General features: G+C 44.4%; 1 long non-coding RNA gene across 1 annotated transcript; it reads left to right on the forward strand.

Annotated features, from left to right (window-relative positions):
• Positions 1–3,087: 3,087 nt before the first annotated feature.
• LOC142830033 (uncharacterized) lies at positions 3,088–27,325 on the forward strand. The gene is made up of 3 exons (XR_012905048.1): positions 3,088–3,230; positions 13,301–13,390; positions 27,198–27,325. It is a non-coding gene; the product is annotated as an uncharacterized LOC142830033 (long non-coding RNA).
• Positions 27,326–27,517: the final 192 nt, after the last annotated feature.

Consider the following 27,517-nt stretch of genomic DNA (forward strand, 5'->3'; position numbering starts at 1 on the left):
CAAGTCTACACTGAAAAGGCTTCACTTCTGCACTGCAGTAGCACTTCAGGGAAGATACTCTGAGTCAAGGGAAGAGCTCTCTTCTGACAGCATAGTTAATCCGCCTCTCCGAGAAGCAGTAACTATGTCGGTGGGAGAAGCTATCCTGCCAGCGTAATGTTGTCTGCATGGAGAGTTAGATCAGTATAACTGTATCAGTCAAGGATGTGATATAATTATGCCAATAGAAGTCTGTAGTGTACACCAGATCTCAGAATCCGTTTCTCCTCTTCCTCTTTTTTGTCCAGTTCTGCAGAGTGAGTGTCTCAAAGGGTACGTCTAGACTACATGCCTCTGTTACCAGAGGCATGTAGATTAGGCTACCAGGCATAGGAAAATGAAGCGGCGATTTAAATAATAGCCGCTTCATTTAAATTTACATGGCTGCCGCGCTGAGCCGACAAACAGCTGATCAGCTGTTTGTCGGCTCAGTGCTGTAGTCTGGACGCGCGGGTATCGACATCAAAGGCATTTGTCGACCACCCAGGTATGCCTCCTGGGATGAGGTATACCTGGGTGGTCGACAAATGCCTTTGATGTCGACACCCGCGCATCCAGACTACAGCACTGAGCCTATAAACAGCTGATCAGCTGTTTGTCGGCTGGGCGTGGCAGCCATGTAAATTTAAATGAAGTGGCTATTATTTAAATTGCCGCTTCATTTTCCTATGTCTGGTAGCCTAATCTACATGCCTCTGGCGACAGAGGCATGTAGTCTAGACGTATCCAAAGTGTACTTCTGACCAATAGCAAACTAGCCAGTGAATGGACAGAGTGAAACCAAGGCTCACTCCCCACTCCTCTCTGCTCACTTGTTCTGCTTTCTCCTGTATGACAGCACCTGAAGTCCAGGTAGCTCTCTTAGGATTTGTCAACACTGCATTCCTCTTTTAAGAGAGGAATGAAAATGCAGACGAATGAAATTGCAAATGAAGTGTGGATTTGAATTTCCCATGCTTCATTTGCATAATCATGTCCAGGCGCTATTTTGAAATATCCTATTTCGAAAAAAGAAATGCTGTGTAGACACAGTTATTTTGAAAGAAACCCCTTCTTTCAAAATTACCCTTACTCCTTATAAAATGAGGTTTAAGGGTTATTTCGAAAGAAGGGTGAAATTTGCCCACACACATGTAGACAGAAGACAGCATACACGTTGTGAAATGTGTGTTGCTTGGATGACTTTTATGCTGTGTTCTCACTGCAAGACATGAATTGTGCATGTAATACAGATTTGTTTTGTTTTCTTAGTTCTGTGGCCTGTATTTTTTTTATCTTGCAAATCTAAATGTGTTGCATTTTTGCACAATAGGATTTTGCTGTAGAACTGAAAGGCCTGTAGGGAGAAACTTTTGTTCATCCTTAAAAGGATGTTTCCTATTTAGTTCATTGGGTTTTGTGTGACTGAGAGTTACTGAGAAGTGCTACTTAGATTGAATACAGCAGAGAAGGCTTGTCTGTGCTGCAATAATGCATTACATTTATATGAACTTAAGACAAATTGTACTGGCAAAATTGAAGCTGCCCTTTTAAAATTGTGGCACAGCAGGTCTTTACCATCTCTAAATGTGGTGATTCTATTTTGTCTGAAATGAATAGTGTAAACTATTCCCATTTTGTATGTGGCAGAGCAACTGAGATTGAAATAGGTTTTATTTTCTTCATTTGCCATGGCCTCTTGAAAATGTTAAGCATTTGTTTCCAGATATTTGAGTAGAACACAAAATGGATCATACATCCTGCAAATGTGTGATATTTTTCTTCCTGCTGAAGCTGATGCAATTTGATCTATGGTAATAAAAATGTATTGGTTGTTACACTTTGAGCAATGTGGTTCATTTTATGCTGTCAGTGAATGGAGCTGGCAGTCTTTCAGATGCTGACACTGAGTTACTTTTCTAATACCTGATATTCCTCTTGTCACCTTATCAACTTAACTACATAGAGTGGGATTGAGAATGTTTTCTCTTCTGCCTTTTCCAAGATTTGACACTCAGTAAGGAGACATAAAACTAAAAAAAAAAAGCTGTTTCTAAGCCTGTTCTAAAATTAATTATTTCATATATCGTGAAAGTGCATAACTGCAACTGAACATATGTGCATATATCTGTGCACATATGACTCAAAAGGTAGCCCACACAATTGATATGGTAAGCTTCCGCCTGCTGGATATCCTTTTGTTTAGATATCTTACAAATTCCTTCCGCTGTTTTCAGCAGTATCATTATATCATGGAAATTAGAGACAGCTGATGTACAAGATCCCACTGTCTAGGGAGTTCTCCAACTTATTTGTATGTATCACTACAGTGACGTGAAGTTCTCTTTCCTCAGAAGAGTATTTTACAGACTAGTAGAGCTCACTATCAAAATGTTTTTAGTTCCATCTAAATTATTCCTGTCTTAATTCTGCCTTTATTGATTATTGGAACACCTTCCAATTTGCAGCCTGTGAATTTCATTGACTTCAATTTCCCACTGCTACCAGAAGCTGTTAGATAAGACTAACTCAGATCCTTGCCACATTGTAGCTCATCCTGATTCTACCCCAGAGTCAATATGCTACAAATGATCATTATCCTCTTTGTTTTCCTGCAACTAGTTTTCAATCCATGTGTGACGGGCTGCCAACGGCCCACACACTGGATGGCCAGGGCCGGCGGAAGAAGAGCGGGGCCACTGGTGAAATGCCCCAGCACCTCAGAGCTGCCGGAGAATGGCGGCGGGGCCGGAACCTGCCACTGAGCCTGCGCAGTAGGGAAGCCGCAGGGCCCACCCACGGCAGGGCACAAGGAGGGGCCGGCGCAGTGAGTGGCAGCTGGGACGTGGCCAGGGAAGCCGCCACATCACCAGAGGGGCGGGATCCACGGACCGTGTCAGAACCGGCTGGCCATTTCAGAAGGGCCCGCCGGCATAGAGGGTGGGGGCACCCTCCTCCACAGCAGGCAGAGGAGGACCGGGAAGGAGGATGGACAAGAGGCACTCCCGAAACTGGCCAGCAGCCCGCCCCTGCCCCAGGGCATCCCGGGACAACCCCCGCAGGTGGCGGGCGGCCAGCCCAGGGCCTGGAACCGAGTGGGGCAACCCTTGATGCTCAAGGAGGGAGCAACCCGGCCGGGATGAGGCACAGGTGAGCGGAGCCTCAGGAGGAGCAACCAAGGAGCGCCCCAGGCACCCAGCAGCAGACCCCCGGTAGGCACAGGGGACCGGCAGGCGGGCCTCAAGGGCTGGAGGAAGGGATGAAGCAGCCCAGGGTAGAGCCCTGGTAGCACCCGTGGACAGATGCATTTCGAGAGTAAACCCCCATCTGTCGTGCAGAAGCGATGGCAAGCCCCCGCACTTAGGGCCTCGGGCTGGGACCCGGTGAGAGGGCGGGCCCAGGTCCCCCTTCCACTACCCGCCTTCCTCACAACCTGGGGCAGGGATGGTGTTCCTAGCCTCTGTTTGCTAGAAGCTGGGAATGAGAGACAAGGGATGGATCATGATGATAGTCTCTTTTGTTTATTCCTTCTGAAGCACCTGGAATTGGCCACTGTTGGAAGACAGGATACAGGGCTAGAAGGACCATTGGTCTGACCCAGTGTGGTCATTCTGGAGTTCTTATATAGAGCTGAAATATATTTTCCCCTCTTGCTATAACCCACCAGATCCCACTCCCCTTGCAGAGCTGAGATAGAGCCCTGGAGTCCTGATGGGGTCTCTCTCTCTCTCTCCACAGAGTTAGTAACAAAGTAGGGATGTTAAAAAGCAGGTAATTTGCTAATCATGCAGTCGATAGAATTTTTATCGACTACATGATTAGTCAATAAGGGAAGGTAGTTAAAGTGCTCAGTCCCAGTTCACACTACGTCTGGGACCAAACCCTGCTGGGGCTCTGCATTTAAACTGGAGTAGGATCCGGGCGGGCAGGCAGCCCCCGGCTCAGTCCTGGCTTGTGGTGGGTCCGGGACCGAACGCCAGTGTAGCTCTGCATTTCAAATGGCTCCTACCACATTTGAAATGAAGAGCCACAGAATATGCAGAGTTTGAACCCTGAGCCGGCGCAAGCTAGGACTGAGCCGAGCTGCCTGCCCACCACAGAAGGGCTCTGCATTTAAATGTATATAGTCGATAGCATGATAAGCAAAAGTTAATTGGTTAACTGACTATACTACTACATCCCTATGACAAAGTAAAAATATACATTACGATTTTAAGGCTAACTGCTAAGCTGTCTGCCAAAAAAGTAGTGTTTTCCAGTGCCTTAGTAGCCCCTGGATAGAGGTGATGTGTATTTTGGGCATGTGGGTGGATTGGGTTGGTTTCCTTCCCCACATTTGGTGTTTGAATTGTACTGAGCATGATCGGTAACACTGCTAAAGCCTCTATCTTCAGCGTCTCCCCTCCTTTTCCTCCCCATGCTCTCACTCTCTTCTCTCCTCCCTACCCCCATCACAGCAGGAACAGGTCAGATCCCCCTATCAAAATCTGAAATGGTACCCCTGCCTCCAAAGTATATTTAAGCCCTCCCATCTTGGTATCCCCTGCAAACTTTATAAGTGTACTCTTTATGCTGTTGTCTAACTTATTGATTAGTATGTCTCATTCATTTTTCTCTTGGTATATTATTTTACTCAGTGCTTTTTTTGTAAGAAAAAAGGTGCCGGTACTCCAGGACAAAGTTATTGAGAAAGAAAACCACCATGCTGGGGGCCCCTTTAAGAGCCATGTGTCCCAAGCAGATTACCGTCAGGATCCAAGCCGCCACAGGAAAAAAGGTGCCAGTACGTTCCTTTTCTGTGTGCTGGGAAAATAGGTGATGGTACACTATTCCGGGCCATAGCTTCACAAAAAAAGCACTGATTTTACATAATTATTGCGATCAGTTATTCAGTATAGCCTTAGATAACTAGGAATGCTAGTATAGGAAGGGGGCGGGGTGACTTTGTTTTGGAGAAAGTGGACCTATTGGCTGTTAATAAATAACCAGACAGTTTATAGTGGGTAAAGTCAGCAATTTTAACTCCTTTTTCTTATGAAACCAAATGAAATATTAAGAATGTTAAATTCAATTAAATGCCACTATTTCTGTTTACCTGTATTTAAACTGTTTAGGCATAGATGGGTTAACACTCAGGGATAAGTTTGAATTAAGATATGCAGCTTCAGCTACGTTAATTGCGTAGCGTAAGTCAAAGTATCTTAACTCAAATTTCGGTGCCATCCACACTATGGGAAGTTAAAGGAAGCACACTCACCCTTCGACTTCCCTTACTCCTTGCAGAAGCAGGACTACTGGCATTGACAGGAGTATGCTCTCAGTTCAAATTAGTGTGTCTTCACTAGACCTGATCATTTGAACCCCGGAAGATCGACTCCAGCTGCTTGAATCTTATCAGTAGTGTAGACGTGGCCTGGGTGATTAACAGTCTGAAGTTACATCAGTGTTCTAATAGTCCAATAAACTCATTACAAAACTGCTAAATCAAATCTCTTGTCAATGTTTTAACTTCTTCTCACCAATGCATGTTGACATTTTGGGGAGATTTCCTTGGGTGATTTAATATTAATTCTTTTCTGGTTTTGTTTTTTTCTTATCTGTCTATGACAACTTGTTTGGAGACATGGACAGGATACAGTATGGAGAATTTCCTCTCTAAGCAGAGGAACAGGGGTTGTGATGGATTCACTTCAGACTTTTTTTTAAAATACCATTCTTATTTTAATTAAATGATAGGAAAACACACCTTTGTTCTTGCTTACCTTCTAGACAGTTGCTATACTCTTGCATTAGCTAAATGCCTTTGGGGTTTGCTTAGGTGACCAATATACAGTCTGTTCAATGAATATGCAACCTTTTTTTGATTGCTTTTCTTTTTCTTGTGGAAGAAAAGATTTTGATAACTTTCTTTTTATTCAGCCCATCTTCTGAGAATTTATTTTACTTTTATAAGATTAAAAGTAAATGAAATTCTCTTTTTAAAGAGTCCAAATGCATTTGCTCTTTATAAGAAATTCTTAATTCTAGCAACAATCTTTGCATCACAATTTTCAGAAGGATGATTTTCTTCTTGTCCTGCAGTGGGTGAGGGCTAGATTGTGAACTATCCATAAATAATTAATTAACTCCTCACTAATTTATTCTATAGTTAAATGACTTCTTAAATTAGGAATTAGTCTAACATTTAACTGAGTTTCTATATTTCTATGTGTAAGCAGGGTCTGAATCAATGCATCCAGCTGGAAGGGGAAAGGTGTGGTTATGCTCATTCAGGCTGTATCTAGACTGCCACTTTTTATTGGAGAAAAATTATTTAAAAAAATCTTTTTCCAATTGTTTTTCCCAACAAAAACCTCCTCTTTTGGGAGAGCCCTTCTTCCTTGTGAATCGAGGGAAGAGAGGGCTTTCAAAAGAGCATGTCTGCTCTTCCGCAAAAAATGTCAGAAGAGCAGCCATGTTCCCTGGCATGTACCTTATCCACTGCACCACTGGAGGAGCCCCCCTACCTCTCAACTCTCAGGGCCCCCTTTTTCCTTCCTGTGTTCCAAAGGGAGCCAGCTCCATCCCTAGGGAAGCTGCTGGTGCCTGACCCCAAGGTGGGTGGGACTCCAACTTACAGCCACCTACTCAGTCAACACTAGCTTCCCCAGCCCTATTTTCCAATGGTGCCAGCTCCATTCTGACTACTCCGTAATCTAGACATAGCCTCAGTTGTTTAGCCCTGTAAGGCAGGTGTGGCCAACCCACGGCTCGCGAGCCGGATGTGGCTCTTCCCCCCATCAGTGCGGCTCGTGAAGCCCCTGAGGCTCACAAAGCTGCCCCCGCCTCCTGGCTCCCCTGTGCTCACCAGGTCAGGGGAGCTCTCCGGATCCAAAATGGCGGCCACAGACAGGACCCTGCTGAGGCCAAAAAGTCGTTTTGTTTTTGTTTTTTGCTCTACCATTTTTTTGCCCAAGCTCTTCGTGCTGTATCCAGCTGGATTTTGGCTCTTCGTCCAAAATGGGTTGGCCACCTGTGCTATAAGGTATTCAACTGTTATGTAAATACAGTTCATGTTAGAGTGGGAAAGAAATCCTAGGTGTGCTTATGTAAATCCAGGTCAGGCAGTGCTATAGGCCTGATGGATTCTCAGTTGTTAGAATGGTATTTTGCCTATTGTAACTACTTTGGCTGTTGTGGGGTCACAAACCATGTTAACCCTAAATGTAGGAATTGTAAAATATGACCACCAGTGCCTGCAGGAGAGACACCGTCATTGTAAAAAATCTCAGATAGACAAGCCTTTCCCATCCAGACTCAAGTGGATTGGACTGGGGGGGGAGGAGAGCAGAGCAGAGCTCTGAACCAGCAGGCTTCATGCCCTCCAAGCATGAGCTGTAAGACTGGTTCAACCTGTTTCTTCCCCCTCCCCTCCCCTCCCCCCCCCCCGCCACCCTTGTTCTAATGATAGAACTAAAACAGATTCCATAAGAAGCCTTTTTAGTTTCTGCTGGCCTGTACTGTGGGTCAAGAGCTGAAATCACTGAGAAGCTGGAATCACAGAGAGCTGAAACCACTAGGATTAGCTCAAATCCAAACCCATTGGCAGCAGGCTGGCAGAAGCAAGCGGCCGGCAGGAGCGGCAGTAGGCGGCTAGTAGGGCAGCTGGCAGAAGCAAACAGTGAGTGGGAAAGACACCTCCTATCCCCATCCCCATGGGTGGAAGGTGAGCTCTGAAAACCATCTCTGAGCCCTGGCCTGCTCTGACCAAGGGCAGCAACTGTGAGTGGGGTACAGAGAAGGGTTGGGCATGTGAATGGGACACTTACATTGCTCGATTTGTGAGCCTGAGAGGCAAAGGACATTGCCCAACCTACTTGAGCTGGGAGGTTTACTTGTGGGTTGGTTATGAACTCTGTGGTGTTTTCCCAAGTTAATGCCATGTTACTTCCTCCCTCTTTCATTAAAAGTTTCTTTTCTATGCTCAGACTCTGAGCTTGTGGGTGGGGAATCATTGCCTCTAAGAAGTGGCCGGTGGGGGGGTGGGGTGAATTTCCCAGGCTACTGGGTGGGGACTCAAGCCAGTTTTGTGTGAGATGACTAAAAAGAAACCCCTAGATTCTGAACCCGGGCCTGGCTGCTGCCGGTGCTACCTGAAGGGTTACATACATAACATATCTTTTTATTCATATAACCATGACAAGGAGTTATCACATGAAGGCCCACATTTAGATTTCAAATACACATATTAAAAAGAAGCTTATGCCATCATAAGCATTTGAAAAATGGCACAAGTTTTCACGTTCAAGTGAAAACATGAGCAAAAAGTGTTCAATATCTTCTGTAAAACGTTGTCCATCATAAATGTTTTCAAAGAATAAAGACATTAATTGTTTACAAAAAAACTAATTTCAGTAGGGGCATTTACAATTTTGTGTGGATTTCTTTTTTAAATGAAGGGGGAGGGCTGTTACAAGCCCACTTTATCTGTTGAGCTTTATTGCTCTGATAACACAACCCTGTATTCGTTTCGCAATCAGGTTTCTTCCTAAAAGTGGTATATGATTTGTCTGCTTAACTTGCTTGTCCTTGTAGGGTAAAAGTAGAAACCTAATTAGAAGCAAGCTCGGCTGGGCAGAACAGGAAAGGCCTGTTATGAAACCCAGTAGCTGAGAGCAGAAAAAGGGGCTGTAGGGAAAGGCTGCAGGGTCAGATTCAGCAGCCAATCTCAAGAGAATAGAGAGTAGACTGGTGAACCCAAAGAAAGAGAGGAGCCAGTTATGTAGGAAGAAGCCCAGAGGAAAACCAGCAGCAAGGGCTAAGACCACACAGGCCTTGGCTGCATGTTAAGGAGTCCTGGCATGGAACCCAGTGCAAAGGATAGGACTGGGCCTACCAGCCACCGAGTAGTGGCTCACAGGGCATTGCAGACTTCAGCCAACCAGCTGAAATGGAGAAACTTGGCCCTGGACTACACTAGAGAATTATTCCGAAATAACTCCCCCTATTTTGAAATAACAAGAGGAGCATCCACACTACCAAGCCCATTATTTCAAAATAAGAGGCTGGTTATTTTGAATAATAACTCCTGCTTTCCACAAGGAATAACACTTATTTCAAAATAGTTATTTCAAAATAGCAGTAGTATGGACGCTCCACGCCTGCTATTTCAAAATAAGTACTCCCCAGAGTCATTCAAAGTAATCACTTCCCAGTGCTTTAAAAAAAAAAAAAAACACCAATGAACAGGGCTCACCAATCTATGTAATCTACTCGCCCATGGCAAGTAGATTACATCCCGGAAGAGCCGGGTTCGGGCGATCTGTGCATGCGCAGAACACCGGACAGCACGGCTGGCGAGCAGGGCTCGCTGCAGCTCGGCGAACCCTGCCAATGAGAGCTGTGGGGATGGAGCTTCCAGGCAAGGGTAGTGTGGGAACAGAGCTTCCCAGTGCTCACGGCAACATGGCTCCAGCAGGGAGGGTGGGAGGAAGGAGTGGCACCACACAGAGCTTCCTCCTCCTCCCCCAACCAGGAAGGGCTGGCCCAGAACAAAGAGGCTTTATGTGCTGCAGCCCCTAAAACCACTGTCTTAATCCAGCCCTGTTTGGCCCATAGGAGCGTGCCGCAGCCCTGGCAGGGAGTGCTGCAGGTGGAGGAAAGAGGCCTCTCCCCAGCTGCGTCAGTTCTGTGCATGGTAGACCTGAGCAGGGCCTATTAAGTGGCCGTGCAGCTTAGAGGGAACTCTGGTGTCCTTGTTTTATAGAGGTGCCTGGGTAATCCACTGGTAGGTGTGCAATGCTTTGTTTATTCAAGTGTCCATAGACATGGAGCCTTGCAGCTCCCATTGGCTGCGGTTTGCTATTTTCAGCTAAGGAGAGCTGCAGGAAGTGACGTGGCCCGGGCCACCATTTCAATATTGGCCATACCTGGTCAGGCCAATGGTCCATCTAGCGCAGAATTCTGTCTTCCAGTCATACCCAATGCCAGATGCTTCAAAAGGAATGAACAGAACATGGCAATTGTCATGTGATCCATCCCCTGTCCTCCAGTCATAACATCTGGTAGTCAGAGGCTTGCACTAAGTCTTGGAGCCTGGGAAGATTCAGAAGACTTGAAGAAACTTCAAGTTGTGCCAATATTTTTGAAGTGTAAAGGGGGTAATTATGTTGGGTTGACAGGCCTGTCAATCTGGAATATAATAAGGGAACAAGTGATATGCAACTTGGTTAAAAAAGCATTAAAAGGGGATAACACAATTAATGCTAATCAAATTAGATTTATGGAAAATAGAACTTGTCTAACTCAACTGTTTTTTAAATATGATTACAAGTTTAGTTGATAAAGGTAAGAACATGGAAACTTTTGACTTGGTTCTCCGTAACATTTTAAGAAACTAGAATGATGCAAACGTGGCATATTAAATTGACTAAAAGCATGCTAACTAATAGGCCTCAAAATATAATTGTAAATTGAAAACTATTATCAGTTGGGTGTGTTTCTATTGAGATCCCGCAGGAATCAGTTCTTGGATGTATATTATTTAACGTTTTTAGCAATGATCTGGAAGAAAACATAAAATCATGATTGAAAGTTTGCAGGTTAGCTTAAGATGGGAGAGTGGTAAATAATGAAAAGGATAGGTCACTAATACAGATTGATCTGTATCTCTGTGTGAGATGGGTGCAGTCAAACTTTTTGTTCTGTATATACAATGGGATCCTGATTCATGACTAAGGATCATAGGCACTATGGAAAACAGTAATAAGAGTTAATTTGTGCGGCAGAGAGTATATACAGCTGCCTCATCTACACTGTGCAGTTTATCCTGTTAAAGCAACGTGCCCCAGATTTTTATAACAGGGTTTAGTCTTGCTTATGTGAATTTGCTGCATGTTGTGGGCCTGTTAAGGATGGAATCACTTAATGGTCAGAGCAACTGCAGGTTTATTTAGGGTGCTAACAGTTCGGCCACCACTATACAGGCTCCTGCCCAACCCACAAGAAGCCTTCACTCTCTCCCGCACCCCAACCCCTTGCTCCAGCCTGGAGTACCCTCCCATATCCTGATCCCCTCTTTTTTGGCCCCATGTTAGAGCCTAGAGGAAACCCCTAGTCTCCCACTCTGCTCTCCCCCTCCAGGGCTCTGTGTGATAGGGGGTCAGTGGCAAAGTTTCCCTACTCCTGTTCTACCTAGGCTCTTATCAACTGCTTCCAAATCTCTGACAACAGTGGACTTCCAAAGTCATGATCCATCCCTTTCAAGTGTGTGCATGTGTGTGAGTAGGTAAAATCCATAATTGCCTTAACAGCTCATTAGGCACATTGTAGGAATCAATGTGCTCTAAAACTTTCTATCATAATATTCCTATAAAATTCTCTGTATATTACTTGGAAAAAAACACCCTGGAAAAAGCCAGCCCAGCCTTCTAGCCTCATCCTAAACCAGCTTCAAAACATTCATGAATAGGCAGATTGCTAATCACACTGAAAACTCTGCAACAATGTGGTCCCTTTCAAACAAATGGCATTGGATCCACTTATACTAGAGCAGTGTTTCTTAAACTGTGTTCCGCGGCGTGGCAGTCGGAGCCATGCCACGGAGAACAACAGAATTCAAAATGGCCACCCTTAAAGGGGCAGGTGACCATTTTTTCCCTCAATAACTTTCCCCTGACCCTTTTTTTCTTCAATAGCTTTCCCCCCGACTCTTTTTTCCCCCAACCTTTTTCAACCTTTTTTTTTCTCAACAAAAAATCCTTGCTGTTCCTCATAAAAAATTTTTATTGTTTGGTGTTCCTCAGTCTTAAAAAGTTTAAGAAACACTATACTAGAGACTAATTTGGCCTGGAAAATTTAATTTAAAAAACATCTGACAGTTCAACTGGGAAAGAGGTGAAAGGGAGTACCTTGGAGAAACATGTTATTTACTGCTGTGTATTTTCTTAATTTCTCTAACCTTTTCAAAATGACATAAAAGGTTAGCTGAATTAAATTACGTTTCTAAGCCTCTCTTTTCAATGAGCACCCTACTTCATTAAATCTAAATCTTTTGAATCTTTTTAAAGTTTTTTTCTTTTAAAACTCCCTAATGGTGTGGCTACAATATACTGTATTGTATTAGACTAAAGACAAGCTAAAGACAGGCAAAGAAACCAAACACCAGATACCAGAAATTGCAGAACACTGATTATTTTTTTAAAGAATTAACCAATCAAGAACTGAGGTTGCAAATTTCTTCATAGCTCTTTCACAATCTTTGCTTTTCTTTAGGTTCCTCTTTTTTCAATAACTTATAACAAGCTCCTCCACATCCTATTTTTCTCACGTCCCACCCTCTCCCTCAGCATACACTTTCTAGATTTTTTTTCTAACCAAATACACGATTTGCCGCATAGTCCTGAATATCAGATTAAGTCTCCTGTAAATCCCATGCAGGCAAAACTCCCATGGACTTTACAGATACCAGGATTTCACTGAGAAAAAAGCAAAAGCTAGAGAATCTAACTCTCACTAAAATTAGTAGGTTGTACCATGTCCAGACTACTGGATGGTTCCTGACAATATATCTGTTAGGGTTTGTCTACAATTTCTCACATTCTACACTTGGGGATTTCAAATTGATATTAAGTATCAGAGGGGTAGCCGTGTTAGTCTGAATCTGCAAAAGCGACGAGGAGTCCTGTGGCACCTTATAGACTAACTGAAGTGTAGGAGCATAAGCTTTCGTGGGCAAAGACCCACTTCGTCAGATGCATGTAGTGGAAATTGATATTGTTACTTTAACACACTTTTTATAATTACTGGTGGGTAACAAATTGATATTGTTACTTTAACACACTTTTTATAATTACTGGTGGGTACACTGGATAGCAGACAATTCTGTTGCATTTTGTTCTTGGTTTCCCTATAGCTTCTATAAATTGGTAACCTGATTTTTAAATGAATTTTAATGGCACAAATTTCTCATTTTATTTTTATTAAACTTTCATTTAGTGAATTTTCCCCCTTCCTTTCCATCATAATGACCTCAGGGCCCTGCTAGGCAGAGTTTCTGGAGATTGATTATTAGTTAGATGAATTTTTCTGGAGGCATTAGAAGGATCTTTACAAAGGGAATTTTCAGTCTCAGCTGGGCACCTATCTGTCATTTGTGCATTTTAAAATCTCCCCGTTAGTGCTCTTAACTTGGCATCTCATATTTTGCATACTGTAATGCTAATGAACTTTTTTGTTTTCATTAATCATCTTTTGCTTCATGGAGTTTGAACACAACATGTTCAGATTTCATTCTTTCTCTTAGGATACCTGAGGCCTGGTCTACCCTACAGTGAAAGATCAACTTAAGATACACAACTCCAGCTATGTTATTAAGTAGCTGACGGGGCGGCAGGTTTGTATAATTTTTGGTGGTGTCCCATTAGCCACACCTCTGACCCCTATTAACCACGCCTCTGACCCCAATTAACCACACCTCTGGTGGTAACACGCTCGGGGCAAGATGGACACATGCCCAGAAGTAAAAGGTGTTATGTCACCCCTCTCGAAGGACTTTTCCCACCATCCTCCTACCAACAGGGATTAGTTTGGCCCCCACCAACCCGCCCTCATGCAACTATCCTGCAATTGCATTAACCCAATGTGTGTGACATTAATTCGGGGGCAGAGAGGCACAAGTGTTCCCTCTAAGGCTATGTCTACACTCACGGCTTCTTGAGTAAGTACAGCCGTTCTTGCGCAAGAACCCATAGAGTATCCACACTGCCCGCCTGCTCTTGAACAAGGAAATTTACAGTACGGTATAGTAAGAGAGCTACGCTCTTTTCTAAGAGGTGTAAGCTCTCTTGCGCAAGAGGGCAGTGTGGATGCTGGGCTGGGATTTCTTGCGCAAGAAACTCCTATGGCTAAAATGGCCATCGGAGCTTTCTTGTGCAAGAGAGCATCCACACTGCCATGGATGCCCTTGCACAAAAGCACAGCTCGCACATGGCAGTGTGGTCGTGTTCTTGCACAAGGAGTGTAGACATAGCCTATGAGTTTCCTCCCATGAGCAGAATGAATTTTGTGTTGTGCACCAGTACTGAATTTATGTGGCTTGTTTGGATGTGCCACTGTGGCACCCAAGTTATTAATAAATATTTTATAAACCTTTACTTTTTCTCTCTGCTGCCATGTCTCCTCCCCTTACTCCATCAGTTCCCCTGGTGCCTGCTGCCCCCCAACTCCTCATCCTCCTCTGCTGTCCTGACTCCTGCCCTTATCACTGCCCTCAGCCCTCCTGCGACCTGCCCCCCTCCACCAGCCCTTCTCTGCCCCCTGTGCCCCCTCCTCCAGTAGCCCCACTCTGATCATGTGAGCTACCCCTCCTCATCCCCTCTCCTAACAGCTCCCTCTACACACCTGCCCTGCCTCTCTCCTCTGATGCTGGTCCCTCCCCTGCAGGTGTCTGCCCTTCTGCTTCACCCCCAGAATCCCCTGGCATCTGCACCTTCCCTTAGCCCTGACCCTCCTGGTGCCTCCCCCTTCCCTTACTACACCTGCCCCCTTTTCCCTCTTTTTCCCTGGTGTCCACCCCCTCACCACTGTCTGCCCCCGTTCCCCTCCTGCCCCTCTGTGCCCTTACACATGACTTGCTCCATCCCCACCTTTCTCATGCTCACCCCTTCTTTCAAGCCTTCTCCCAGCACCTCCCCCTCCCCCCTCTAGCCCCCAATGCCCTTACTTTCACCTCTCCCAGCATCATCCTGTCCCCCCTCCCACTGACACCTCCCCTCCTGCCTTTTTCCTCATTGTCCGCACTTGACCCCCTGGCATTTGTCTCTCCTCCATGCTGTCCCTTGGTGCCTTCCCCTTTCCTCCCCCTCTGCACAAGCCCCTTCCTCTCTGTCAGCCGACGGTCAGGGCAGTGTGTGTGTGTGTGTTTCTGAGAAAAGGTTTAACGTCCGTGTCTTTACTGCTAGGACCGGGGTCCCATCGCAGAGGGTGGCCAGCAGGCCAACAGACACCCCTTATTTATAGGAAGAACTTATTACACCTCAGATTTTAGCTGCTAGAACACAGGATTCCTTCGCAGAGGGCAGCCTGGGAAAGACTGAGAGGTGCCCCAACGGATCTGTCACCTGGGAGTGGCATGATCCAAACGCCCAAGCTCTCCCTATAGCTGTCCCTTATGACCGGCTGAAGTTCTTTTAAATTGTGCTTGGTTCTATTACAGAAACTGAAGGAGTCAGGTTAAAAACTTAAACAGTTACAGGTTTATTAAAAAGACTTATAAAAGCATATGGTTACAATGGCTATTGCTCTCTTTCTTAACTGTTAGCAAATACAGATTTTAAAAAATATTTACAAAGAAAATAAAGATAGAAAATAGAAATAATGGTACCAAGTGACAGCTTAATCTTTAAAGAGCTCTAAGTCTATGTGTACACTTAAGACAAAGGGCCACATCCAGGTACAATTTTTACCCCTTTCTGTGTGTCAGGCCAGGGCCAGTATCTCAATTCCTAGGAAAGACGAATACGAGGTGGGCGTCCCTTTGGAACCTTGGGAGATCAAACACCTAACCCGACCAGCAGATAGGTGGCAGATTGACACTCAGAGTAAATATGCTGCTGGACCCATCTTTATACCCCTGGGGGCCCGTATCCTCTTCCTTATCTAAGATGCCAAATTGTACTGGTCCGTTTTGTGGCGCCAGTTCTTACAAGCAAGTTTCAAGTTAATTTACACTTGCAAGAGAGATAACTAAATTGTGTGTACTAGACTTTTTTTACTGGGCGAGAGATTCCTCCCCCCACGGATGGCTGTGTGTTCGTATCAATATAGGTTTGAGTCAAGGGCACTCCTTGGCAGCCTCTTGGTCAGCAATTGGCATATCTCTGTTTACAGCCATTCACAGTCACAGCAGCCTGCATATCCAGGCAAGCAAAAATGGATGTTATAAGGGGGGGGGGGCTTCCTGTCTGGCTACACTCTCTCAGCCCTTCCCCTATTTTCCCCCTCCCCTCCACACAAGCCCCTCCCTCTCCCAGCCCTTCCCCTATTTTCCCCCTCCCCCTCTCCCTCCACACAAGCCCCTTCCTCCCCCCCTCTCCTCCTTACCTTACCTTCTGCCTTCCACTTTCTGGGGCCGGAGTCTGCGCTCAGGCCCCAGAAGTCCCCAGACTCCGAACCCGGAGTTAGGCCGCGTGGCACAACGCCACGCCGAGCAGTTTTAAAGTCCCGGGCCATGACGTCATGTCACACCTGGGCGTCTCCCCACTCACCTGTAAATGCTGAGCATGACAGCAGCAGCCGGCAGCATGTGCCGGTAAGGGGGAGCCGGACTGAAAGCTGTGCACTGCGGGGATGGGACGGGGACGGGGGGGATGCTCTGGGGTCGGGGTGGGAGGACGCACAGGGGGGTCAGCAGGTGGGGGCTGGGGCCTGCTCCAGGCAGGATGCGGGAGAGACCCAGCTCCAAATATTGGTGGAGCAGGGCCCTCGGCTCTGAATATTGCTGGAGCATGGGCACCATGAGCCCATATAACTCGCTGCCCATGGTAGCTGGAGTTGATGTATCTTAAGTCTTCTTCTGTGCTTTTCTGTCTTCACCCAGCGGGAGGTCAATGGGAGCAAACGCTCCTGTCAGCTTCCCTTACTCCTCAAGAGGAGCAGGAGTACCAGCGCAGACAGATGCAGCCTCTGGGTTTGACTTAGCATGTCTTTACTAGACCCGCTAAACTGAACCCTGGAAGATTGACTAAGGCGGTGTCAATCTTCTGCATAGTGTAGACATGGCCTGAGAAACTAATAACATCAGGAACTCTGTATACTCTCTGTATCTCTAATTAGATCAAATGTTAAAATACCTTTGTTTAGCCCTTTTGAAAAACTTTTTTTTAACCACCACCTTCAGGAGTTGGTTATGTCTCTACTGCCTTGAGTTATGACGGTGTCTTAGACATTGTGTGTTTTTGCATAACATTAATATAGAAGTAGATTAAAGTTACATATTTCACTTATGATGGTATTTTAGCTTCAGAGGTTACTAATTCTGAGCTTGTTTGTGCATAATTAGTTACCTGGGATATTTAACAATTATAGATCTTTCAAATGGCACCAAAACAGTAATATTTATATTTTAAAACTAATTACAATTAAAGCCTACATTATTCAAAATAATTTAAATGGTGAATTACAGGCTTCATGATAAGAAGTTTCCAGATGCCAGGTACTGATTTTTCCTTTAGGTTTGAGGTGGGAGGGGAAAAGTTTCCTGCATCATATAAACATCTGACCACTAGCACATGTGCAATGTAAAAAACCTGCATATTGAATTTGGCTTTGGCTAATGGAGAACATATTTTTTAAACATTGTGGATATTGTCTGTGCACCCAAAAACTAAAACTGCATGTTAATTGAATGACTTTGTCCTCAAATAGATATTTGTACATGAGTGGTGGGATCTTCAAAGGTGCTAAGGAACTTCAACGCCCAATTTCCATTGACTTTTGGGGGAGAGAGGAAGCTTTATCTTAATTTCTCTTTTCTCATCCTTTTTTTTTTAACTGTAGGTCCAGTGTTACTAATCTGTCACTTCACTCCATACACATATAAGCCATGCTTATAGAGGTAATTTGTCCCTTTCTATTGGTGAGACCACATGGTAGCATGAGTCTGCCAAAGCAATTATTATTTTATTTATTATTTGTATTACCGTAGTGCCTAGGTGCCTCAGTCATGGACAAGGACCTCAGAAATAAAGCCTCTGCTTTATTTCTCTTCTGTATGTTTATACTTCCCAGTCACTAGAATTCTTAACTCATGTTAAGGTCAGGGAGAATAGGACTGGGCTCTAAGGAAAGGACAGCTCCAAATTCCACTGGAATCAATGGAATCTCTGACTGACTTCAGTTGGCTTTGCACCAGGAAAGAATGGCACACATAGTAGGCCAATTCAACTTTCCATTACATTGGTGTAAGTCAATGGAACTGCACTATTCCTAACATTTGAGCCAGATTCTGCTCTCAATTTTTTTCTTTCTGTTGGCCATAATGCCAGTCCCCTTGCAATAGCCTGCAAAGTAGCTGGAGATCTTGCTAACAGCTACTGCTCAGAAACTTACACTGTGCTTTGTCCTGCCAGCACCTTCTTTCAAATTTCTAATCAAATGGGCACCAGGATTAATCCTCCTTCCCAAGTAAAGGTGCACAAGTCCTGTTTCTGAGTGTCTATTCTACAATATGTGTACAATATGTCCTATTACAAATCAATGTTTTATTTTGGATAGAAGGCACTGGGATAACTGTACTGTAGATGTTTTCCTATACGGACTGTTGACTGTTGACTGTTCTTCTGCTGATACATGTTTTTATCTTTTCATGCTGACTTGACAAATAATGTTTGCATCCAAAGCCTCAGCTGATCTCACTTGGTATCAAACTCGATTTGAACCAGCTGAGGATCTGGTCCTGCATGTCCTGCATGTCTAGCTTAATGCTTTGAGATATAATTAACACTGGAGCACTGATGGCATTACTTTGTCATTAGATTCTTAAATACAGTGAGTCACATAGGCGCTTGAGTATTCATAGGCACTTGTCACCATAGTATATAAGCAGTATCACATCTTCTGTTTTTGCCAAGTCTTGCACTGTTTCATTTTCCGTCAGCTTTAATTTTATAAAAGCATGGTGTTTGGGAAGTGTACCATACATTTTCACAGCAGAGCTCTGCATTTTATTGTCTGATAGTTAATGTCAAGTGCTGTTACATAACGTAACATGGCCTATTCTTCCCACCTTCATTGTATGAGCTCTGTAATGATCATTCCCTTTATCTTCTACTCATAGAGATGGCATGTAAATAGACGATGGTTCAGTTAGAGGAACCTTGCATGGGTTGCACCTCTAAAATCCAAGATTCTCTGATCCGGCAACATCCATGGTCTGGTATTACCATGGATGTTCCAGAAGCAGAGAGTCCCAGCATGCTGAAGGGGGTGCAAGCCAGTGTTCCCTCTAAGCTGCAGGGCAGCACAGTTTCACAGGTGATTAATCAGCTGTGCCTGGCTCAGGGCTTAGAGGGAACATTGGCTGAGTTGGGCTGCAAGGGGGGAACCAGGAGCTGGTGTGCAGCTCAGCTGGGATGCAAAGGGGGGCAGGAAGCCAGAGCGTGGCTCATCTGGGCTGCAGGAGGGCCCAGGAGCTGGCACGGCTAGTGTGGGGGGAAACAATCTGGGGGCAGGGGCCTGAAATGACCTCCCTTGGTCCAGAAAAATCCCTCATCCAGGGCCAGTCAGGTCCCAGGGGTCCCAGACCAGGAAGGTCCAACCTGTATTTAATCAGGGTGGGACAAAATTCCACCCATCTATCTGTCTACAACATCTAGCTCACATCTCCTCCATTCTGTTGTCAGCAGGATATACCTTTTACTGAACCACACTTCTCTGTTTGGCTCCTGTGCTTTACAGTTTTTAAAACGTGTTCATCCTAAATAGTATTCAAGGATGCACTCAGCATTCGGTATAAACCATTCAAATTTAGGTCATCGGTGTTGGGTATTTGTATGAAAAGGGCTATTATTATAAAAGATAAATGATACCTTGTTGGGACAGTGCAAAGCCTGTAACATCTTGAAACTGAATGTCTAAAATGCTCTCAAAGTTCTTTAAACCTTTCTCAATTAAATTACTAGTTTTCAAGATCCCCAAGGTTATGTTTTTGTAGAAGAATCATTGGAAACAGTTTGTATTTTCAAATGTAGAATATTGGACAGAACAGAGTTCATTCATTTATATACTGGATTCTTTGCTGCTACTATATAGTCTCAGTTGCTTATATTTTAAGCTTAACTATGTTGGGGTATGTCTACACTACAGCACTAATTCAAACTAACTTAATTCGAATTAGTTAATTCAAACTAAGCTAATTCGAACTAGTGCATCTAGACCTAAAAACTAGTTCGAATTAGCGTTTTGCTAATTCGAAGTAGCATGTCCACATTGAGTGGACCCTGAACCGGGGTTAAGAATGTCTGGAAGCAGTGCCGGCAGGGCATCAAGTTAGGACTTAAAGCGTGGAGCTGCTGTCTCAGGCTACCCAAGGACTGTGCTTAAAGGGACCCGACAACCACCCCAGACAGACAGTCCTCAGGGGTTCCCCGCTCGCTTGTCTAACTCGATGAGGGACAGCAAAGCAGTCCTGGCTTGGAGTGCCCTGAGTGCCCACACTCGACACATCACAACACTCGGCCATCAGCCTGGCTGCACTTGCCGCAGGCTGCCATCCGGGGAGGGGGGCCAATCGGGTGGCTGCAGGAGAGCTTCCACCCCAAGGAGCCCGCAGAGCCACCCCAGTCCTCCCCATCGGGGGCTCATACCCCATTCCTCCCTCACCTCCTTCCACTTACCCCTCTCTAGCCCCCCTTCCTGATGTACAAAATAAAGGACACGTGTGTTCAAAAATAGAAACTCTCTTTATTGAACAAAACTCGGGGAGACTGGGAAAAGGAGATGGGAGTGGGGAGGGCAACTACAATTATCAGGGGTTTGGAACAGATCCCATATGAAGAGAGGCTAAAGAGACTGGGACTTCTCAGCTTGGAAAAGAGGAGACGGAGGGGGGATATGATAGAGGTCTATAAAAGCATGAGTGGTGTGGAGAGGGTGCATAAAGAAAAGTTCTTCATTAGTTCCCATAATAAAAGGACTACATAACACCAAATGAAATGAATGGGTAGCAGGCTTCAAACTAATAACAGAAAGTTCTTCTTCACAAAGCAAAGAGTCAACCTGTGGAACTCCTTGCTGCAGAATGCTGTGAAGGCTAGAACTAGAACAGAGTTTAAAGAGAAGTGAGATAAAGTCATGGAGGTGGGGGTCCATGGAGTGCTATTAGCCAGGGGGTAGAAATGGTGTCCCTGGCCTCTGTTTGTTGAAGGCTGGAGATGGATGGCATGAGGCAAATGGCTTGGTCATTGTCTTCGGTCCATCCCCTCCAGGGTCCCTAGGGTTGGCCGCTGTCGGCAGACAGGCTACTGGGCTAGATGGACCTTTGGTCTGACCCAGTACGGCCATTGTAAGCTCAGGGCTCAGGGTCAGGGGTCTCACTGGACCACCCTGATTTTCATGTACACCTGCTCCTGGGTGGCCAGGCTGGCAGCTATCCTGCCCTAGATGGCCACTTTCCTGTGCCTAGTGCAGAGGTTGTGGATGAAGTCCACGATATCTGCACTAGACTAGGCACGCACCTGCCTCTTGCGGACCTGGGCAAGCTCCCGGTAGCCGCCAGCCTGGTCCTGGGAAGAGGTGGAGGGCTGGGTGGCAGCGGGTGGCTGGCTCGAGCCGTGCCAGGTGCAGGGTCTGCTGGCTGGGTGCTGGCAGGCTTGCACCTGGCACGGGCACTGTAACCAGCCCATGCCCCTTTAAGGGCTCCGGGGCCAGGAGGGGGGCAGAAGACTTTCCCTGGTGGTGTCCAGAGTGGCCACCAGGGCAAGCTGGGGAGGGCTAGCCTCCCACTAGTTCGAATTAAGAGGCTACGCAGCCCTTAATTCGAACTAGTTAATTCAAACTAGGCGTTAGTCCTCGTGGAATGAGGTTTACCTAGTTCGAATTAAGCGCTCCGCTAGTTCGAATTAAGTTCGAACTAGTGGTTTGCTAGTGTAGCGCCTATCAAAGTTAATTCGACCTAACATCTGTTAGTTCGAATTAACTTTGTAGTGTAGACATACCCTTGCAGATCTCATCCAAAACATATTTATTTACCATTGCCCTCACTTTTTCAGTTACACACAGGTATAGTACTGTAGGAACAGACTTAGGCTACGTCTTCACTGTGAGTTCATCTGGCAGAAAATATGCTAATGAGGGACAAACCCCGTTTTGTGCAACATCTTTATGCCTGTAAGGATCTTGTGCAAAACACTGTCCACACTGCTCCTTTTTGCAGAAAAACCCCTTGCGCGAAAAGAAACAGCAGAAAATATGCTAATGAGACTGCGACTTATGCTAATGAGTCCCTCATTCGCATATTTTCTGCTGGAAGAATTTGCAGTGAAGACGCAGCCTTAGGGTACATCTAAACAGTCATGTCATTTTGGAATAACTAACATTATTCCAAGTAACATCGTCTGCGTCTATACTACAAGCAGTTATTTTGATGTCATGTCAAAATAATGTTGAGCTGGAGGACTTCTTACTCCAACTCTTCTAACCCTCATTTCATGAGGAGTAAGGGAAGTCAGAGGAAGAGTGCTTTTTTGTGGACTTTTTGCTGCGTAGACAGCACCAAAAGCCAAAAAAACTATATCAACTTAAGCTATGCAATTGAAATAAGTTGCATATCTTATTTTGGCTTTAGTCCTGCTGCGTAGACCTACCTTTAATGTCTTTATTGATGAAGCATTCTAAATTTTCTGCAGAAATTGTTGGATTCTGTGGATCAACTAATTTAAACATCTGTAAAAATATATTCTATTTCAGACATGTGAAACCAACCAGTATGACGGGAGCGGTTTGTTTGCTTTATTTGATTTGGATAGCTTGTGAAATGTACTGGATTGAGAGCTTTGGACATCAAGCCCATCTATTTACTCCTCATGAAAGAGACTCGTGAGCACAAGCAGGACAGGCTTCCACATAGTGTCGAACTAGAGGGCTTCAACCCTGACATGGATCATGTAAGGAAGAGTCATCTCTAGGATAAGAGACTAGGATAGCTTCCATGATCATTGTATCTGAGGACTCTCTGCTGGAACTGCAGATAACAGCGCCAATTCATTCCAAGCAAAATGCAGGACAATGTAGCACTTTAAAGACTAACAAGATGGTTTATTAGATGATGAGCTTTCGTGGGCCAGACCCACTTCCTCAGATCAAATAGTGGAAGAAAATAGTCACAACCATATATACCAAAGGATACTATTTTCTTCCACTATTTGATCTGAGGAAGTGGGTCTGGCCCACGAAAGCTCATCATCTAATAAACCATCTTGTTAGTCTTTAAAGTGCTACATTGTCCTGCATTTTGCTTCAGCTACCCCAGACTAACACGGCTACATTTCTATCACAATTCATTCCAAGGCATTAATGTTAATGAAATCAACACCATTCCACTGGAAAATTGAGAGAGCCTTTAGAACCCATTTTACACAGACGATTAAACAGTATGTAGTGACTGTGTTCAGACCATGCACTTTTTGATGATGGTTCTGTATTTATCTCATATTGAATAGCAACAGAATCCCACCTATTATATGATAAGTTATAAAAAATCTCTTCACCTTATAGCACAGTGGCTCATTTCCTAGGTGCATCTCAGTCCAGGAAAGAGAGTATTAAACTAAACCCACTAAATTTCTTCCAAAAAAGCCTTATTCCTGTTATAATTTTCAAATTAATGGCAATTGCAAAAATGTAAGTGCACCTTCAGTAATGACATTGGACAGTTTCAAGGAGTTAGTTCAAATATGAACTACGTCACAGATATTAGAGTCTTTGCTGTATCAAGTACTCGAGCATGTACATTCATGTGGCACCTAACTGAGAAACAAAAACATTGGCAGCTATTAACTGAGAGCCAAGTTGTGGGAGATAGTAGTACTTCACAAGCTGCACAGACAAAATAGATATCAGAAAATACACGTTGGTTATTAGAGGTTTTAAGCAGCCAGGGAAGATGGTCTTCCACATTGCCTTACATTGTTCTAGATGCTAAGTGTGCTGTGGCCATTGGGGCAAATGGATAATTCCCTGTCTGAATTCAGTGAACCTGCCTCTTAAAAACAAGAGCACAAATGTCAGACCCTAATTGTTTATGAGCAAGTATTACGTATCTTTGTTCCGAGTTTCTTCTCAAGAATGCACTGTTGTGAAATTATTAGCAAGAGAAATGTATTGCCAAAGCAGTGGAGATCCCTGCTATGGCTTCTCATCTCCAAGACGGATTTCGATAGAGAGGGGTTTATCTCTGTCCCTGTTGCTATATTTATTTAAAAAGAACCATAAATGTATACAGAGCTGTCCCATCCATAGGATGAACTGGGCGGCTGCCCCAGGCCCTGTGTTTCTGAGAGCCCTGCAGGGGCTGCCCCAACTGATCTATGGACAGGAGGGACCAAGAGGATGTGGGGAGCCTGGTGCTACAGCAGCAACAGGGGTCAATCCTTCCCCCTCACTCATCACATGAGTGGCCCTGCTGTCTACTCTGCTCTGACCCACCGTACTGCCCTCTCTTAGCCCACTGCACACAGCTTCTCAGAGGCAGCAGGAAGCAGAGAGCTCAATCCAGGGCACTCCTGTTCCGATCACCATGGAAATGTTGCCTGTTAATCATAAATCAAGATCTGGGACATTATAATTATAAGGACATAAGAATCCAAAATGGAGTTTGTGGACTGAGGGACATTTAAAATGGAACCCAAAGGAGCTGAGAGACTTTTGCCGCCAAAACTTAACATCTGCACACGGCACATGGCTGTGCACACTGCACCACAGTGTTGTACATAGTGTGAAGATCTGCACTCGGCACTGATTTGTTTGCACCCAACATCATTTTGTGCACTAGAGACACTCCAGTGGTTTTCCCGCCTTGGGACCTTTATAAACTCAAGCTCCAGAGGCGATCGGGTTCTGTTCCATCTCCGCTCGCTTGGTTTGGTTCGTCCATCTGCCTGACCACTACAGCAGCCTGCCGTTCCTGAGACTGTGGTGAAGGCCCGGGATCTACTGTGGGATGGATCACCATCTCCAGCTGCTCACAGGGTGCTTCGGCCCACCACTGTGGCGATTGCCCAGTACGGTGGACCATAGCTACCTGCGTCCACAGAGTAACACCTTTGGGCTCCTCAGTGTTCCTCCCTTGAGGCTGTCAAGCAGCCAACAGGTAGCAGGTCCTGAGCCTCGGCTGTCGCCTCCATGCTAGACAGACTGAGTATAGTTTATGTTCTCTTGTTACCTGTGCTATCCCCTATTATTTCAGAGGGTGAGGGGTTGGTTTTCTTTTACAGTGTTGTGTTCTGGGTGTATTCTTATGCTGTTATCTGTTGTATACAATATATCTCTTTTAAATTGGATATCGGAGTCTGTGTTTATTTCGGACTGGAGAAATCCGCCGGTGACAGATACGGTGGTTTCCAGGTCTGACCACCTTCTGGGACAAAGGCATTTACCATCTAGTTGGCCCCACACCAAATTTAGCTTACTAGTGCGCCTTTGCTAGTAACAGAGAAGTGAGGCCTAGCGGGCGGGAGGGCTGTGTGATGGGACGGAGCTGAACAGTGTGATGGGACGGAGCTGAACTGGTAGGTGCAGGAGATGAGTAGTAGGAGGAGACTCCTGCTACTGCCACATCAAGCCCCATAAACACCCAGGCCACATTGCTCAGGGAAGGTGATGCAGAGACGGGATTTGGGGAAGGAGTGAGCTTTGCTCTGGGCCTCACACCTAGGACACTGTGGAGGTTCCGGATGGCCCAGAGTGTATATAACATAGTGACTTCAGTGAGAGCATGGATTCAGTGAGAACTGCAGGATTTAGACTTATGTTGCTTAATCTTTCTGCAAAGGGCATTGTAAAACTAGGCCAGGGGATAAAGGAGAAGTCCATTGTTTGTTTACTCCATGTTGATTGACAGGTTATACATGAACAAATATATAGGTTTAGTACTTTACAAAGAAAATCTTTAAAGAACAGTTTCTGATTGTGTCTCATGTTTGAATTTGGTTTAGAATAACAGATGGAAATCACACTCAATCCTTTTTTGGAATAGGAATCTGCTGCTTGTGCAGTGGTATTAATAAATTTCTTTGATTTCCTGACAACAACAAAAAATCACTTGGACTGAAGTTGAAAATGTTCTATCTAGTATTTTAAGCAATTTTACGAGAATATCTATGAACTCAGTCCTCACTCATTACTTTGCTGGAATGAATTTCCTTTAGCATCAGAAGCTAGTTTTCTCATGCTACTCCTATGAAAATTATTTTTATACTGCTACATACTTCTATTTCTCTCCGTTGTACAGTATGCCAACTATTTTGGAAACTATAAATTATACTCTAATCAGAATGGATACATGGAATTCCTCTTGGATTTACTTGAAAGCATAGAAAGAAAATATTCAATAACTTTGTGACATTTTACTGTGAGGAAACAGACATATCACTATCCTTCAGGGTAAAAGAAGATTACTTAAGGATCCATTTTGTCTAATTACTAGTTTTGATGTTAATCCATGTCTGGATTATGCCAATATTTTGGGCATTATTTAACACACCTGGCTCAGAAAAAGTTCCTATAGAATTCAAGTTTTTCCTGAACGATGGGTGTTAAAGGCCCTATATTTCAGTCTTAATACTTTTCCCTTGTGGACAGAAAATAAACTGGAAAAAAACCTGTTTTCCCTTGTTTCTATTTACCTTGTTTTCTACAGCAAATGCCACTACAGTATATATTTTCTCTGTAGTATTTATATCTAAGCATTTTTTTATTTGTATGTGTTTTTGTTTCACAAAAATGTCTCCTATATAATATAATTGGCATCCAGATACTCTACATTTTTCTCTAAGGCTATGTCTAGACTGCTGCTTTTTGTCAGAAAAAGGTACACAAATTGCGCTCTGCAATTTGCATACCTTTTTCTGATTTTTTTTTGGAAGAGGCTTTTCCGAAATTTTGCCCATCTACACCCGGAAGAACCCTTCTTCCTCATGTCGGAAGAGCAGATGCGTTCCCTGGATGGGGCGGAGTTTAGTCTGAGAAAGCTAAGGAAAATTTTCCACATATTTAATTCAGCCATGACATGAGGCAATATCATAAAGTCATATGAGCATCAAATTTGTACAGCTATATTCATTTATTTTTAAAGGGTTTGATACATTTTAATTGAATCTCACATAGAAAAAGAGTAGCATGTATAATTATACAGAACACTGAATATATAACAAGGTATTGTTTACAATCATATGACAATAGAAAAATTATAAGAAAATTATACAGTCAAAGAATGCAGAATAAACCTTAATATAACACAGTAAATAAGTTAGAAAGAACACTCCTAAAGAAAATGTACAAGCCAAACTACATAAACAGCAACTTCCATCAGATGTAAGCCTAAACCTTTTAGACTCTCTAGAATTAGTCAGGCAGAAACACAATTTTAGTTAATTTTTCCATTATTTTTCTATTTTTTTAAATCACAGTCTTTCTCTGATATACAGATGCCTGAAAATGAAACACAGAGACATACAAGTTGAACCTCTCTAATCCGGCACCCTGGGGACCTGGCTGGTTCCAAACCAGAGAATTTTCCGGACCATGTGAGATCAACATTGTCTTGCAGCATGTAGCCAGAGATGAACCCCATCTTGTTTCCCCCCCGCCCCCCGAGAGCAAGAGAAAGGCAGTCAGCCTTTGATGCCCTGGGAACGCAGGTGTGCTGCCTGTCCCTGATTCTACCATAAACAGAAACCAGACAGTAAATGGGCTAGCTGACAACTGGGAGGCCTCCCGTCGCCCTGATGGCTAGTATCAGTAATTG

The sequence above is a fragment of the Pelodiscus sinensis genome, chromosome 6 (assembly GCF_049634645.1).
Source record: "Pelodiscus sinensis isolate JC-2024 chromosome 6, ASM4963464v1, whole genome shotgun sequence".
Taxonomy (NCBI): Eukaryota; Metazoa; Chordata; order Testudines; family Trionychidae; genus Pelodiscus; species Pelodiscus sinensis.